Consider the following 14,195-nt stretch of genomic DNA (forward strand, 5'->3'; position numbering starts at 1 on the left):
GTACCAATTTCGGTTGGGTGATATTGTATATAAATATGTGCTCTGTAAAGCGCTTTGGATTAAGGCGCTATATAAATAACACATCATTATCACTATATGAATGTTACATATCCTTTATTCCAGGTAACTCATAGGATAGGAGGGCCCCTGTTTGCTATAGGAAGGGATACATATAATATGCAATCCTTTGATACAATCATTAACTATACCAATTATACAAATTCCATTCTTCCTTATGGGAATTGGTATTATGTTTGTGAGAACGGAAAAGCATATAAGTGGTTGAAGAAGGGTTGGACAGGCATATGTTAACTTGCCAATATTTCCTGGAGTTTATGTGGCCTCCAAAGATAATATATGCCAGTGTGTAAAACTACAGAGAGAAAAGAAAAGTGAACCAGACTGACACTGAGGCCCAGGTGGCAGTAGATTTTGAGAAAGGAATAATACCATTGTTAGGGGTTGCCCTTAACTCCAGAAGCATTGTAGACTCAGCAGAGTGGTAGAAAGTATGTTGAATGAGACCAAATATATTTGTGAATTTAACAACTGAACAGAATGCTATTAGATTGGTGGCAATTCAAAATAGGATGGTGTTGTTCATTTTCACGGCCGCGAGAGGAGGGGTCTGTAAAATAGTGGGCTCCTCTTGCTGTACCTACAGACCTGATGGCTCTAAAGATATTGTTGATGCTATTGATCAATTACATGTATTAGGAGAAGCAGTACATTATGAGGTTGGACAGGAGAACAGCTGGTCCCAATGGTTTTGGAATTTGCTAAAGGATTGGGGAAGGAAATAGCAGTCTATATTGTTAGGGGTATTAGGCTTAATGTTAGGTTGCTGTTGACTTCAATGCAGTCCTGTAAGTTGTTCCCTTATATTTCAGAGCTGTGTTAGGGAAGTAAAAAGAATGAAGCACCTGCCCATGGATAGTTATAAAATGAATACCATGAGGATGGAAGAAAAGCAAATTCAGGATTTAATGGACATAGCTATTGAAAGTCTAACTGATTCATGCGAAAAGGAATTAGCTTAGGCTAAAAGGAGGGTTTGTTAGAATATAATAATAATATTCATTTAGTAAGTAATATTGAGTAAATCGAAATGGAAATGTGTTTGTGGCTTTTTCTGTCAGTCATTACAAGGTCTGTGTAGAGTGCATTTTTTAGCCGTCTGGCCTTCACTGATAAACTTAGGATAAATAACATTAAAGGCAGGTCATCCCATAGAGCGAAGAAATGTTTTCAATATGGTTTCATTCTTGAAGCTAAATGCTACGTAAAGACTGAATGCACTAAGCAGCGGTTAGTTACACACTGGGTCATAGTGTTCAGCCCTTCCATTTTTGTTAAAAGCACAAAAGGTATCTTTAAGGTTGTGCAAATAGGCTGAACCTTGTTGGAACGAAGGGCAGGCAGGTTCTGTGTTTAAGGATCTCAAACACAAGTCACCATCTGTGAACTGGGAGATAAAGTATATGGTTAAGCCATGACATAGCAATAATATCTGTTGAATATGCAATATTGTCCTGCCGCCTTGGGATTAAGTGAAGTACTGTGCATGTAGTTTAAATATATTTGCGTTGTTATCTTTTGCAAATGAGTAACAATTGACCTATGTTGATGCAGGCTCCATTTTGTATAAGAAGTGACACAGTGAACCATACAGGCACTTCACTTCTCCACTCTGCATGAAATACTGGTTGTGGATGAACCTGAAGTCTGCTGTGTATGATAATTGTGAATTAAATGTTACCTTGCAATCTTGAAACTCTGTGCCTCATTCCGAGTTGGGCGGTAAGGGTTTACGGGCACCGGTAAGGATGCCGGTGTCAGTAAACCCTTACCGCCCAATTCCGAGTTCCCTTAGCGGGACCACACGTCCTTTGCGGGACCCGCTAAGGGACCAGGGCGCTAATAACGGGCCTGCAATTTGTGGGCCCGTTATTAGCGCCTTCCCCATTCCCATTGAGCCCTATGAGGGCTCAAATGGGAATGGGGAATAGTTTACTGAATGGGGACTTACTGGGTCCTCCAAGGTCGGAATGACCTGGTAAGTCCCCATTCAGGCAGACCTGACCCGGACTCGGAATGACCCAATCTGTCTCAGATGCTCCATTTTGTTTGAATTATAGCGCTTCGAAGTCTCAGGCGGACTGCACTCACCTCCTGATAATAGTCTGAAGGCTGGTAAAAATGTGCGCAATGCACAAAACCAAGAGCTGGCTCCTGAGCTCACTATGGAGGCCGCCCCAGAAACACTGCATGGCCTTCCCTTTATTAACCCCATGGCTCCCACTTTCACTCGCCTCATGCTCTGCCACCTCATGCAGGTACTGCTGGCATTGTGCGGAGCATTTTCAATCCTTCTCATTTAGGCTACACTGTCTTTGCAGGCGATGTCTTAGTTTTTAATTGAGCCTTATTTGAGGGGTCTAGGATTTAACAATTTAACATTTGTTTTGGCTGTTTTCCTGCAGTGACCTTACAAATTATTTCTCCATTGAAATGTTCTTCACTGGAAAGCCTGAACAAGTAGTTTCAGGGAAACCCTGTTGTGAATTGTAAAGGTTGAGATCGAAGCCAAGAGGTGTAAATCCAATTCCGATAGCAGTCCGGTTGAATGCGATCATTTCCCAGGGTTCAAAGTCTCCGAAAGCCAGGTGTATCCTTGTGCCCAGGGCTCCAGATGAGATTTTGAGAAGTTAGTATTTTACTCCTTATTTTTCGGAATTGAGAGTAAAATATTTTAGGGAGTGAACCAGCAATTCCCAGTCAGGGTATTTTTCAACCGAGTACAAATTTTAACCGTAAAACAGATAGGCCACAATGGAACATGAGCGCCTAACGTGACTGAAAGGCATATAAAAGCCTTGAGTAAGGCTTCAATGCCTTCCATTCCCGCCTTGCCATATTTTAATGCATTTGTGTGGCGGAGAGGACAGGGGGGACACAACGAGCGTTTCTGCCGCCTCCCTTCCTTTCCACCATACCAATGTGCCAACATTTGCGCTAGCATGGATTGTCATGCCGCCACGTATGCAATAAAGCTGGCGGACCACAGAGGGAAGTAACACAAGAAAACGGCGTTAGGAGAACACAATTTTGAATGGAGGAACAATACCAGTCCTCTTTTTGTTGAAAAACACACACAAACAGACTGTCCCTGTAATGAACACCCTGTCCCTATCCCACATAATCTCTCTCTAGGGATCGGATGATGCACCGCCTCTCTAAAAGGGATGGCAGAAGGAATTTCCCTATCCAACAAGTGTGAATTATTCACTACTAAAAGTCAGATACAAGTCATCAAATACACTTCAAGACAAAAAACCATTAGATCATGTCTTTTTCGGAGCAGCATGGACCTTATCTACTATCTGGAATTTGTCTCTATGTTTTAATCAACAGTTTTTAGTAGTAGTCCTGTCATCTCTTGCACTTGTTCTGATCATATAGAAACACTAAGCTCCTCAAAAAGAGCAAAGAACCTAGAGGCTATAGAGCCATCTAGTAATAAAACACATTGTTTGTGACGTGTGCACTTTTCATAAATAGCACATCGTCATCAGCACGAGCGAACTCAAGCAAGGTTGGGTCGACCAGTTTCGATGACCATCATCATTGGGGCATCGTCTTCAGGACCAAGTGTAGTTCTTAGAGGGGTCACTCCCTCTGTGAACCTTCATTGCAATCCAAGTTACAACACCGTTTCAAAAAGGGAAACATATGGTAGAGAAGGACGGGGGGATAAATATGCCTCGTGGCGCACACATGTTTTTATTAAACTGCGTGCTGTTAGTATGTGTACTTTTAATTCCATTATTAATTCTGGTGCTGTGAAAGGATCTGGCTAGTGTATCCTTCAAAAACACCTTTTCCGTGCAGGAGGGGGAGGAGAGAGGGAGCGCCAGTATAAGGCCATGGTGATGGCTAGGTAATCAGGAACCACCTGCGTGATGTATCTTAATATAGGGGCACCTCCATAATGTGCAGAGGCATGCAGATCACCTGTGAACCATCTGTTATGTTATGTTAATGGTATTTATGTAGCGCACCGTCACCAACGGAATTGGTCCCCAGGCGCTCTGGCGGATCTGTAAACGAGAAGGTGGGAAGGGTTAGTAAGATGAAGAGGGAGTAGGATAGTGGGAGGGGTGGTATACTGTTGGCAGCTTCAGCTCGGTGGACACCGGGTGCTGAGCTTTTGTGCAAGTATTGGATCGGTGTCACTCCGCGTGTGCTGTTGGTGCGGCTTATGTGTTGCGGTGTGGTGAAGTGTGTGCAGCTTGTTGTGCGAGAGATGGTTGTGTGAGTTTTTTCAGTGATCCAAGTATGCTGAGAGTTTGAGCTTATATTGGTTAGTGGGTTATATGGCATTTAACATGCTGACCTAAATAGTTCTGTCTAAGTGTGGCACATGCTAACATTCAAGTTCCATCTAAGTATTGTAGGTGCTAACATTGACAATCCTATCTAGATACGGCGCAGGCTAATGTTCTCAAATTCTAAGTGTGGCACATGCGAACATTCAAGTTCCATCTAAGTATGGTAGATGTTAACATTCACAATCTCATCCAGATACGGCGCAGGCCAGCGTCCACAATTTCCTCCAATTGTGACACTTGTTAACATTGATTAGTATGTTAGGATGCAATGCAAGGCAACATTTTCAATACTGTCATCAGAGGCGTTGCTAGGGGGGGGTGAAGGGGGCTATAGCCCCAGGTCTTTTGGTTGTAGCCCCGGATAGAATCTCAGGAGCTACAGCCAAAAGACTAGCTAGCCCCCAGATCAGATAAGTTCAGACATTAGCGTAGCCCCGGGTCTTTTCCAGACCTAGCAACACCCCTGACTGTCATGGAGATATTCGGGCTGGTGGTTACAAACCTTTATAAGTATGCATGTGCTAAGTCTATGGCAGTCTATGGCAGTCTATGTTATGGAAATGTATATCACATAACAAGTCCTACCCGAATCACGTGTGATAGTTGTTTAGCATGTAAAGGAAGATGTGATACATCAGTTGAGGCGAAGATAAGTCTGCAACTCTGTTCAATTTCTATGAGTAAAGATTTTTGCCGGCAGCGTTTACTCACTTTGCAAATGATGAAAATTTGCCGGCAGGTGGCGGTCTACGTGTATGTCAACGCTCCCCACTGGCACATTACTTATTTGACGAAAATGAGATCCATATAGTTTCCTAATATACACATCTTTACACCTACTCATTTACGTACATTTCTAGGTTCATTTTTTATCTTAAAGTCCCTCTTCAGATCAGGAACAAATAATATTTAGAGAACCTTGCTGTGGCAATGCTTTGCTGGTAGTATTAATCCGAACATATACATGGAGCTGTGTTGGTGAAGGGGGGGAGGGGAGCAAGGAGGAGGGGAAATCTTGTGTATGTCAAATGTTTCTTTCTTTGTTGGAGTTGAGGTCCTATTTTTTAGGTTAGTGTATATGCCTGCTTTTAGAAAATAAAAGTGTCTGGCATGCCACCTTTCTGTACAGCTGCCTGTAACTGCATGTTACCAGAACACTCACTAGTAGGATGCTGTGGCAGTGGTTCACCTAGCCAATGAGTTCTGGAAGTGAAGATGCTGGCAAGTTACAGAGGAAACTGCCCGAGAGGGAGACCACCAGACCAGCATAGGACACAGCAACTCTATAGGGCATTTGCTCGATAGGCAAGGCAGAGTCTGATGGGCAGAAGTCCGCAAGAGTCCTTTCAATAAAACGCGCAGTGAAAACGTCTTCCTTCACATATGTAGTGCACAGCATGCGCAAACTTAACACATAACATACGCATGTATAAGACTATACCTTGGCACCAAAGATCATCTACTAAAGCAACTGAAACTATCAGAGCACAGCTGCAAAATTGTTGTTCAGACTAGGACCAGAAAGACTGCACCAAAGCAGCAGTACGAATATTCTGGCTACTGGTTAAGAAAAGACTACAGTGCAAAAGCGCCTTGCATCTCCCACCAGGCCCTTCAAGGCCGTTCAGATGAACTAATCCCTGGGATAACCATCCCATGCCATTCGAGGATGCCACTCGGATTCATCAGAGACCTACTCGTGACAATTTCACGATACATCAGAAAGATGCACAACGACTTCCCTTTCTCCAACTCAGCGGCCAAACTAGCGTCCCCCCTCGTAAGAGGAATCCACACCATCCGAGATCGGCTAACCTCCTGAAAAACACCAAAGACTTGGTTATTAAATAAGCCGTACATAACCAACCCACTACCGCCTCGATCCAACCATCACCAAATCGAGAAAAGCACCCAACTGAATGCAACCCCTCGACATACACACCCTGATTCACGTCAATAAGGTTAATTCCAGAAAGGCTCAAAGCAAACCAACTAATGAGAAACTGAAAAAGAATCACTGCTACACTTCAACATCAGACTGCACCTCCTTCCCCAAATGGCAGCTCGAAGCCCAAGGGCAGCTTAACTCAACCAAAGTGCCAGAGATCGACTAAGTGTCCTGCCACACTTCCGCACTTGGGCTGTGTGTTAAAGGTGCCACTGTCGTTGTGACACATACACAAATGCCAGCCGTAGTGTATAGATTTCAGGGCAGGCCATTGAGAGGTCCATTTGGATATAATGCAAGATCACTGGCCCAAATGTCAGGGCTCACTGATAAACCTGCACAGTGATAAGCGTATCACGAAGAATCCACCTCGAAGGGGCCCACTGAACAACGAGGAACACTTCTATGGGGCCCCAGAGTAAGGTAGTCACCAAGGGTAATATGTCTGTTGTAATGAAAAGGATACAGACCCCAAAGACTACAGTCACATATATGTCCTTAAGTAGCATCTTCTTCATGTGTCTTGACAGGTCACAAGCAAGTAGCAATTAACAGGGAGAGGCCCGCCAGTTGATCCATCCTCTAGTAGCCAATATCTACATTGTCAATCCTGGAACATTCAATCAGGCACGCAGGCATCACCCACTCAACATTCCAGAGCCCAAACAAGATTTCATCAGCAGCCAATCTCCCAGGCACAGACATAGCAGATAAGTCACCACACTCCTATCTCCCAAATGACCAACACATATTACCACGCATGTCCTTTCTAAAAGAACACAAAGCACAACACCATACTTCCCCGTCATACTCTTCCTCGGCACCATGCCCTAGATGTTTGCCTAATTTGCTACCAGGTATTTTTCCACTGAGGTGCCCCCACCGAATTGTGCTTCTAGACTCTACCACCATAGCAGTGCTAGTAAGTGTTCCACTGCTGTTGACTCCTAGGTGTCCCCGCTATGATTTTGCTCCTGGGTGTCCTGTCAGTGTTTGCCCAGTGTGATTCGTATTCTGGGTGCCCCATTGTCCCGAGTTCGATTTTGCTGCAATGTGATTTTGGTCAATAGGGTCCGCAATGGTGTTTGCTCCTGAATGCTCTCCCCTCCATTATATTGCTAGGTGTTGCCCAATGTCCCCTTCGTGTGGAAGTTGCGTCACTGAGGTGCTTCTAAGACATTCGTACGGCTACATCGGAACACATACTCCAAATGCCCATCGGTGTCTCAACTTCTCACTCAGCAGGCTAATCTGCTCAAATTCTACTTTCCATCTAGCCAAACCAGACACAAATGAACACCCCCTCCCAAATTACACCATAAACATCAGCACTCTACAATATCTTGCACTTTCTAACAATCAAACCCAGCCTGCCTCTTTTTTTCTGAGCCCACTGTGCCAAGAAACCATGCGAATGGCAACGCAGCGCTTTATAAAACCATTTGACACAAAGTAGTGCATTATGAGCTGCATTTGAAGCTTCACGAACTCAACACACGAACCACATATGAAGCAATCGTGCAAGCTTTTCTTTTTCTTTCGTTATTTCTATCCTGTTTTCCAGGGTGTAAAGGACCGCAGATCATCAAAAGGACATATGATAGAGAAAAGGGGTCATAGAAGAACATGCAAAGACAAAGAAGATGGGGCAATCCGGCATGTGCGTATGTTGGAAAAATGTCCCTAACAAAGTAAGCAATAGCTGTAACTCAAAATAAAGCGTACTTAAACCCCGAAGTGTCTCACACCTGTGGTTTGAGCGAAGTGAACCCTCCGCTGCCAATCGTTATTATCTCTAGTTACAGGTTCGCTCAACTCTGTGCACCGAAAAGATGAAGGCGAACCAGGCCAGGAGTTTAAATAATTATTACAGTTACCCAAACAAAAGCACGCTCACAATATACTCCAAAAAAAGGTGTACGGTACTTGTGCCTAGGACAGGCTAGGAAAAGCGGTCACAATTTAGCGTCGTCATGTATGAAGCGCCTGAACATGTTTTTCCCTATAATTCCTGATGCAAGAGAGTCCCCACACTCTTTGGCGAGGTGTGTGTGTGTGAACCTGACATATCAACGACGGACCTCTCCGTAGGCCACTGCCAAACCTGTCAGAGGGGAGTGGTGCTGCTTTACACACAGAGACACACTGCTCAAAGCGAAATGTAACCAGCTGAAGCGAACGCATGGCAAGTCTAGAGAACAGATTGTGCTTACTTGGGAAACGTCGGTGCGCTGGGTGACTTTGCTCCGATGGACCACAGGGGCTTTGCACACCACAATCCTGTCCAGCTGGAGGAAGGCTCAATCCCACGGAAGGCTTAGAACATAACTCGCCTGCCGCACACAGTGCTCTTCAGCTTTCATTTCAATGACAGCCGGCTGATCCGAGCACTTCCGGGAACTGAGGCTGCGCGCGCATGCTCAGAACTCTGCCTTCGCCGCCTTCTACTTGAAAGCGGCATTTTGGAACGGTTGATACTAGTTCCCGCCCGAGAAAAGGGAGAAACGACCATTGGTTGCTAGGGCCATTTCTCAGATGGGAAATAGCTGCTTCAGTGTGAGTGGGGTAGTTCCCATTCAGGTCCATCTTAAGTACTTTTGGGGCCCAGGGCACAGGCACCTTTGGGGCCCCCTCCACCGATCCAAAGGAATTAAGTGATACAGAATATCTAGGGGTGCACCCCTCATTGCGATCAAAGCCCATAACTTGATATGCTGCCTCACAGTGAACAAAATAAGCATGGGTACTCCTTTTCAGTCCCCTTACCATTCTTGTTTTAATTAGAATGATAAACCAGTTACATTTCAAGGTCAACATTCTCAGTCCACTACACAGGTTCTTATGTTCTAGCACAGCTGCATGACAATGTTCAACAATAGCAGCAACTAGGAAAGTATACTGGCCAAATTATAAATATGAGGCACAGATCATTTAAAAAGTTTTACATAATACAGAATAGACAGAGGATTCAGATTAGCAGCCTCATGGAATACAAAAGTGCTCAAGCGTGGATACAAGAGACCCAATAGGAAGCAAGGAGAAAGCTAAACATACCATAGCATAGATAGTGGATGAAAATTAGAAGCTGCCAAGAAGGTGTCCATATCCAGAATAACAGATTAGAAGAGGGACATGGTTTTCAAGTAGTGTTGCCATTAGAGAGCAAAGGAACAAGTGGCTTTGGTGCACAATATATCAATGCTCACTATTATTATGGAGGAAGCAACACTATAGCCAGTGAAGCCATGAGTGAGGCTTTCCCGACGATCATACTCTAAGAACAAAATCACTCTTGATGCCCAGGATCACACATTGGTAAAGAAGTGAAGTTGGGATATGTGCCCACTGTGCAATTTTTGCACTTCACCACTTTCTTTTCCTGTTCTTAGCATGAACTAAAATAATCCCATTTTATAGAACTGACTTGGAAAGTACACAAATCACATAACCCAACATGACAATTAAAACATTTTATAAAAGCTGATTGTGCTAAATGGGAATGATTCTAGCTTCATTTTCTCCATCATCAAGGGAAGTATATAAGTAGCACCATACTGAATGATGCCACCTTAAAATATTCCATCTTGGTTTCTCTTTTGTATTTTAAAGCTTTAAAAAACATAAAATAAAGGCTTGTGAAATTGTCATTTATAAATGTGCATGCAAATCTTTCAATTGTACAAAAAAGCAAACCATTTATTTTGTCAATTAAGCAGACCTTAAATATGCTTGCCAGAGGCCGGCAATACCTGGACCGTTCTCTTCTGTCTAGAACCCATTCCACTCAAATGGCCTACATAAACAAAAAGAGCAGGTAATGGGCTAAACAATGCCATCAGCATGTGAAATGGCAACCCTTTTCACAGAAGACAGCACAGTAATGTTAGTGCTATAAGATGAATGATTAGTCCAGGATCACTGTGTTGTCTGCTGGTAAAGCCATGATACAAGCATGAACGCTTTGGTTCCACAGTCTTGAATTTGGATTACTAATCACCTCTCGGACTAAAACTTTATGCTCATCATTGGAGGTGGCTTCTTAGTTTTTACAAACCAATTTCTAGACCTTCTCTGTGCTGATATTATGTTACTCTATATAGTAAATGCTATGTGCTGCAGGTATATTGCTGATAAAAGCAGCAGGTGTGCTACAAAACAAATACAAAACAAAGTACATATCCATGCAGCTGGAATTTGTAATCTTGCATATGAACACAGATCTCTGCAAATAGTGCTTAACACACTGAGCAATCTTCTGAACCATTGTTTCACTCAAATGTATTAATATGCATTTCAACTTTAGCTGTTGTACATGATTAACAGAATTCCCATGGACAGTTGAAAATGCTGTACAACTTGTGCCGTAGTGAATGAACAAACCATGCATTCCATAGTGAGCACAGAAATCATTACAAGTTGAATTCATCAGAGAATAATGTACTTGTCAACAACAGACAGGCAAAACGTTTAGAGCCTCAGCAGCACATTATACAATATACTGGTGTGTGCTATTTAAGTTTGTTGAACAATGAGAACTGACTTCTTTAGATCAAGCAGCTTTTGGGGGCCCCACCAAGGTGGGGGCCCTGGGCAAGTGACCCTTTTGCCCTCCCATAAAGACGTCTCTGTTCACATTAGCGAATTGGCCCCTTTTGCTTCAAGTGGACAAGTCCTGCATAATAATGGGAACTAGCCTACTCACACTGAGAAGGCTAGTTCCCATTACATAAATGGCCCTTTTTGCTCCCCTAGTGGCCAAGTCCTCCATAATAATGGGAACTAGCCTACTCACCCTGAGAAAGCTAGTTCCCATTAGACGTGAATGGGCTAGTTTCCATTAGCCAAGAGGACCTTTCTGCCTCTCCAGGTCGGAGGGACATTTCTCTAATGGGAAATTGCTGCTTCAGTGTGAGTGGGCTAGATCCCATTAGACGAGAGGACCTTTCTGCCTCTCCAAGTCGGAGGGCCGTTTCTCTAACGGGAAATAGCTGCTTCAGTGTGAGTGGGCTAGTTCCCATTAGACGAGGGGACCTTTCTGCCTCTCCAGGTTGAAGGGCCATTTCTGTAATGGGAAATAGCTGCTTCAGTGTGAGTGGGCTAGTTCCGATTAGACAAAAAGGACCTTTCTGCCTCTCCAGGTCAGAGGGCCGTTTCATTAATGGGAAATAGCTGCTTCAGTGTGAGTTGGCTAGTTCCCATTCGACGAGAGGACCTTTCTGCCTCTCCAGGTCGGAGGGCCGTTTCTCTAATGGGAAATAGCTGCTTCAGTGTGAGTGGGCTAGTTCCCATTAGACACGGCCTCTCCAGGTCGGAGGGCCATTTCTCTAATGGGAAAAAGCAACATCAGTGTGAGGGGGCCAGTTCCCATTAGACAAGAGGATCTTTCTACCTCTCCAGGTCGGAGGGCCGTTTCTCTAATGGGAAATAGCTGCTTCAGTGTGAGTGGGCTAGTTCCCACTAGACAAAAGGACCTTTCTGCTTCTCCAGGCCGGAGGGCCATTTCTCTAATGGGAAATAGCTGCTTCAGTGTGAGTGGGCTAGTTCTCATTAGACGAGGGGACCTTTCCGCCTCTCCAGGTCGAAGAGCTGTTTCTCTAATGGGAAATAGCTGCTTCAGTGTGAGTGGGCTAGTTCCCATTAGACGAGAGGACCTTTGTGCCGTTCCAGGTCGGAGGGCCGTTTCTCTAATGGGAAATAGCTGCTTCAGTGTGAGTGGGCTAGTTCCCATTAGACGAAAGTAACTTTCTGCCTCTCAAGGTCGGAGGGACGTTTCTCTAATGGGAAATAGCTGCTTCAGTGTGAGTGGGCTAGTTCCCATTAGATGAGAGGACCTTTTTCTTGCCCCTCCAGGCCGGAGGGCCGTTTATCTAATGGGAAATAGCTGCTCCAGTGTGAGGGGGCTAGTTCCCATTAGACGAGGGGACCTTTCTGCCTCTCCAGGTCGTAGGGCCATTTCTCTAATGGGAAATAGCTGCTTCAGTATGAGGGGGCTAGTTCCCATTGGACGAGGGGACCTTTCTGCCTCTCCAGGGACATTTCTCTAATGGGAAATAGCTACTTCAGTGTGAGGGGGCTAGTTCCCATTAGACGAGGGGACCTTTCTGCCTCTACAGGTCGTAGGGCCATTTCTCTAATGGGAAATAGCTACTTCAGTGTGAGGGGGCTAGTTCCCATTAGACGAGGGGACCTTTCTGCCTCTCCAGGGACATTTCTCTAATGGGAAATAGCTACTTCAGTGTTAGTGAGATAGTTCCCATTCAACGAGGGGACCTCTTACTCTCCTGTTGATCATCAACGTGTCCCGAATGTACTCGTTCTGATAATGTTCAAAACAACACTTTATAACCAACCCTCACAGTGCTGTAACAAACTCCTCAATGGTCTCACAATATTTCTGTTGTCTGATGGCAAATTGATGACAAGCCAAAATGTTATTCCCCTTCGCCTTGTAATGCTTGTCCATCTTGGCTATGCATATATCAGACTGAGTCGGTTGCCCTGAGTCGGAAACTTAGAAAAAATCCTAAGAAAAAGACAAGCATATTGGATTTGTTCATTGGACACCTGCCATTCTGATATAAATACGGACCAGGAAATATATCACTTTCTGTAAATCATGCTATTTTTTTGAATGTATCACAAACAACAGTAGTTATGATATCTACCATTTATATATGTCAACACTATTTCCTTTTCTACAGATATAGACAATGTACTAGGACCAACAATTTTTCTGTCGTGAATTGTTCTAAATGCATGTTTTTCCTATTGATAATAACCCAAAACGATTATCCATATCTCAAAGTGACTATTCAGCTTCGAATCAATATCAGAAAATAGTAAGTACTAATAACAAATTAAAATTATAATAATTCACACACTAGACAATACTTACCCCAAATTAATAAGTGATCTTAATATTAAGACATATAAAACTTAAAACAAACCAGACATTCAGTATAGAAATTATAATAAACAAAATAGTGTCAAGAACAAATGCGCAACATTGCATACAGAGAAGCGCAAACATACAATACATTAACTTTTCTCAACAGAAGATGGCCGCCGCGTTGCAATTACGCATGAAATCATCGCGCAAACGTAAGCGTGCATGTCATTGCATATTATAAATAGAAAGGAATTCGTACACAACATATGGCAACCATACCGTGGGATGGGATAAGTGTGAATTTTCGAAAATACACAGGTAAACCGTGTTTTTTATGTAACCAAAAAGGAATAGCTGAGGTTTCCTCATGGATTTAGTAGTGCTGATGCAATAAGATGTAATTATTAGGTTAAAACCCAATGTCGCAACTAAATTTTTCCTCCCCTAGGAAAACCAAGTACAGACTATGACGCAATTTGATGATGTTCATCGCATTTAAAAAGGTAATTCAAGAAGTCACTAAGTTCTAATTCTATCAAGAAATACCAGTAAGTACAAAATATATATTTTATTATATAAACAAAATGGTTTGTTCCATAGATATAATAGGCAAATACTATTGTCTGGTTTGTCTTTAGGTCCCCTGTCCTAATAGTAAAGGGAAAAACTGCACCTCTAGATGAACCGTCAGACTTAACAACGGGGAAACACGTGTTGAGGTACAAAAAATGCAAATTCAAAATACTGAATGAACACAATTCAAATAGTAGAGGAACAAAAAACAGAACTTTGAGGAATATTGAATGAACATAATTCAAAAGTAAAGCAATATACAAGGAATGAAATTGAAAGAAAATAAAATTGATTTGAAGGTACAACACAGAGGCGCAAGATATGGCAACCTAAATACCATTGAGTGAACAGCAGGGCTCTAATATAGCTAGCGTGTTTTTAAGCTTCCTGCCCT

The 14,195-nt window shown here is 43.3% G+C and overlaps 1 protein-coding gene across 2 annotated transcripts in view; it reads right to left on the reverse strand.

Annotated features, from left to right (window-relative positions):
* THEM4 (thioesterase superfamily member 4) overlaps nucleotides 1–8,729 on the reverse strand; it is a 781,652-nt gene extending 772,923 nt beyond the window's left edge. For both annotated transcript variants that reach the window (XM_069650901.1, XM_069650885.1), the window contains exon 1: nucleotides 8,553–8,729. The gene's annotated coding sequence lies outside the window, so the exon portion shown is untranslated. The remainder of the gene's footprint in view (nucleotides 1–8,552) is intronic.
* Between the last annotated feature and the right edge of the window lie 5,466 nt (nucleotides 8,730–14,195).

Source organism: Ambystoma mexicanum, chromosome 1p (genome assembly GCF_040938575.1).
Source record: "Ambystoma mexicanum isolate Mex_15411 chromosome 1p, UKY_AmexF1_1, whole genome shotgun sequence".
Taxonomy (NCBI): domain Eukaryota; kingdom Metazoa; phylum Chordata; class Amphibia; order Caudata; family Ambystomatidae; genus Ambystoma; species Ambystoma mexicanum.